This window comes from Dipteris shenzhenensis, chromosome 2 (genome assembly GCF_047967505.1).
Source record: "Dipteris shenzhenensis isolate YYH24624 ecotype China chromosome 2, Dip_SZ_1.0, whole genome shotgun sequence".
Lineage (NCBI taxonomy): Eukaryota > Viridiplantae > Streptophyta > Polypodiopsida > Gleicheniales > Dipteridaceae > Dipteris > Dipteris shenzhenensis.
Window position 1 is genome coordinate 12,932,361 of NC_141597.1, and position 3,169 is coordinate 12,935,529.

Here is a 3,169-nt window from a genome sequence, read left to right on the forward strand (position 1 = left end):
TCAATCTTAATGTGCTCAAGTGCACAAATTACCATTGCATAAGGTAAAACCATAGCATCTCAATTTCATGATTGCAAGCCAAAGTAAAAAAACTTTAACATTTTTAAGTGGTGCTAAAAACTTTCTTGGGAAAGTCCCGAGGGAGGACTGGAGGTGAAGAGTCATACTCGGGAGAGTGTCAATCTTTTGAGGACATAAGGGGGGCGAGGAGCTACTCAATGAAAGGCATTGATGGTAGGCGGGTTCACTTCATTAGGTGATGAAAGGTTTGATGGGAGCTTGTTATCTCCTTGTTGTGATGTCAAGCACTCTCTAGCTAGTATGTAGCCGTATGGGCCATTGATATCGAATCGATCTCTAGCTATTTCGCAACAGTTGAGCGAAGGACTAAAAAAGGGCTTCTCTTCGTTACAACGGCGTCGCCAATACATAAAGTAACATGAACAGCACCATGTCGGACCTTAAACCGCCGCTCATTCGACCCAAGCGGAAAAGACGCTCGTGGATTACTTGGTGAAGTTCCGGTGGATCCTGGTGATTTTCGTGGTGCTCCCCATTTCGTTCGCCATCAACTTCCTCGCATACCTGGAGGAAAGGCGGTCGGCCTACCAGCAGCGCCAGAAGGAGCATGATGAGAACGTGATGAAGGTGATAAAGCGCCTCAAGGAGCGAGACCCTCAGCAAGATGGCCTCGTCTACACTGCTCGCAAGCCGCGCGTAGTGGTGGGCATGCGTAACGTCGATTACAAGCGGGCTCGTCACTTCGGAGTCGATCTCTCCGACTTCCGCAACATTCTGGAGATCGACACTGAGCGTATGGTGGTGCGTGTGGAGCCTCTCGTGAACATGGCTGAGATGACACGGGTGACGGTGCCCATGAACTTGGCCGTGGCTGTGGTGCCCGAGCTGGACTACCTCACCGTAGGCGGCCTCTTCAACAGTTACGGCATTGAGGGCAGCTTCCACATCTACGGCCTCTTTGCCGACACTGTGATCGCTTGCGAAATCGTCCTCTCGGACGGGAAGCTCGTGAGAGCAACTGCCGACAACGAGTATTCGGACCTGTTCTACGCAATCCCTTGGTCACAGGGCACCCTGGTCGCCGCCGAGATCAAGCTCATCCGCATCAAAGAGTATATGAAAGTCACGTACGTGTCTGTCCGGGGAAGCCTTGCTAAGCTTGGGCAGGCTTACATCGAGTCCTTCACAGATCCTGATGGAAACCAGGACTCCAGCGACAAAGTGCCGGAGTTCGTGGAGGGCATGATCTATAGCCCGTCGGAGGCTGTGTTCATGACCGGCTACTACGCTTTCAAGGCAGAGGCCGAGAGGAAAGGCAACGAAATCAACGAGCAGGGCTGGTGGTTTAAGCCGTGATTCTACCAGCACGCCCAGACGGCGCTGAAGAGGGGCCGGTTTGTAGAATATATTCCCACCAGGGCGTATTACCATCGTCACACGCGTTCCCTTTACTGGGAGGGCAAGGTCATCCTGCCCTGCGCAGATCAGTTGTGGTCCCGACTGCTGCTTGGGTGGGATATGCCGCCCAAGATCTCCCTCCTCAAAGCCACTCAAGGAGATGCCATTAGGAACTACTACCATGAGAAGCACGTGATTCAAGACTTGCTTGTCCCTCTCTACAAGGTGCCGGAAGCCCTGGAGTTTTGTCACTGAAGTCTTCAATTTAGTAGAATTGGGTGGATTCTAGTTAGTGTTTACAAATTGTGTAAGAAATTGATTTGAATAGATGTTTGATTGTTTAATCAAAGTGCAGCTCTACCCCATCTGGTTGTGCCCAATCAAAACCATGGTCAACTTGAAGCTTGGCTTCGAGAAACACCGTAGGCGAGGGGACACCCCAGATGCCCAAATGTACACCGATGTTGGCCTCTATTATACTCCCAACCTGATCCTTTGCAACGAGGAGTTCGATGGAATTGAGGCTTGCTGCCGAGTGGAGCAGTGGCTAATCGAAATGGCTAATCGAAAACCATGGTTACTAGGGCTTGTATGTTGTAACGGAGCTCAGCGAGAAAGACTTCTGGCGCATGTTCAATGTGGGCCTCTACAACCGGTGCTGCAACAAGTACAAGGCTGTGGGGATGTTCATGAGTGTCTACTATAAATCTAAGAAAGGACCCAAGAGAGAGAAGGAAGTGCGAGAGGAGGAGCAGAAGATTAGTGAGGATGCTCATGCAGACTCGGTGTTCCCATGAAATAACGCCCGAATCTCGCTTTTAGAGAAATTGTTGGTTTGGACTAGCAAGTCTCCCAATTTTCATTTGGCTTTGTTTTGTCTTGCACATTTGCGTCTCTTTCGTCACAGCTCCTTTTAGTGCTACGTTTTCATGGTTGAAGACATCAAACCTTTGCTTAATCCTCGCGAACTTCACTGAACCCTTGCAATACTACCATTATAGTGTGGAAAAGTTGAACATGCAGTGGGTGTAAACAGTTGAACATGCAATGCTGTAACGTATTTGTAGTATGTAATCCATGTGATCCTCTGGTGGTGGTATTTTGAAAGAATTTATATCACATATGGTGTCACAATACACATACACATGCAATTGTGCAAATTGCATTCTCAAGAATTTTTGTTCCAATGCATCTTTACTTTTAAAAAGTTAGACATAAAGGCAATGGATTTAATTTGTCATTTGAGGATAACATGAAGATTTCACATAGAATATAAAAGATCTATCATAGCTTGAGAAATTAAAAAAGAAGTGGGAAAAGTTAACCAACACATTTTTTTCTTCAATGGCAAGATCACATATGTGATCAAGGTATTTCTAGTAATACCTAGTTCTAGGTTCACATTAACCATGGGTGAAAGTGACTAGCTAAGTTGTATTAAAACAAATTTAGGCTTGTTAGGCCCTTAACCTCGTAGTTATATCATTTTAAAAGAAATAGGTTTTCATATTTTAGTATATTTTTGGGTTCTACCCCCCCCCCCTTTATAGCTTATGATGTGTAGGATGGGGGACCTTAGATCTTCAATTTCCCTTGCATATTAAACTTTTTTGCAGGAAGTCAATGCATATTCTTTATGGATCTTGTCCCCCCATACCCCAGATTATGGAGGAAGGCAGTGACATAATATAGTGATTTAGTAACCAAGGGTCTCTGTTCTTAAGTGAAGGACAAGGTCATATGAAGCTTT

General features: G+C 46.4%; 1 pseudogene; it reads left to right on the forward strand.

The window, feature by feature from the left end:
• The first annotated feature begins 451 nt into the window (after positions 1-451).
• Positions 452-2,216, forward strand: LOC147904348 (delta(24)-sterol reductase pseudogene; annotated as a pseudogene).
• Positions 2,217-3,169: the final 953 nt, after the last annotated feature.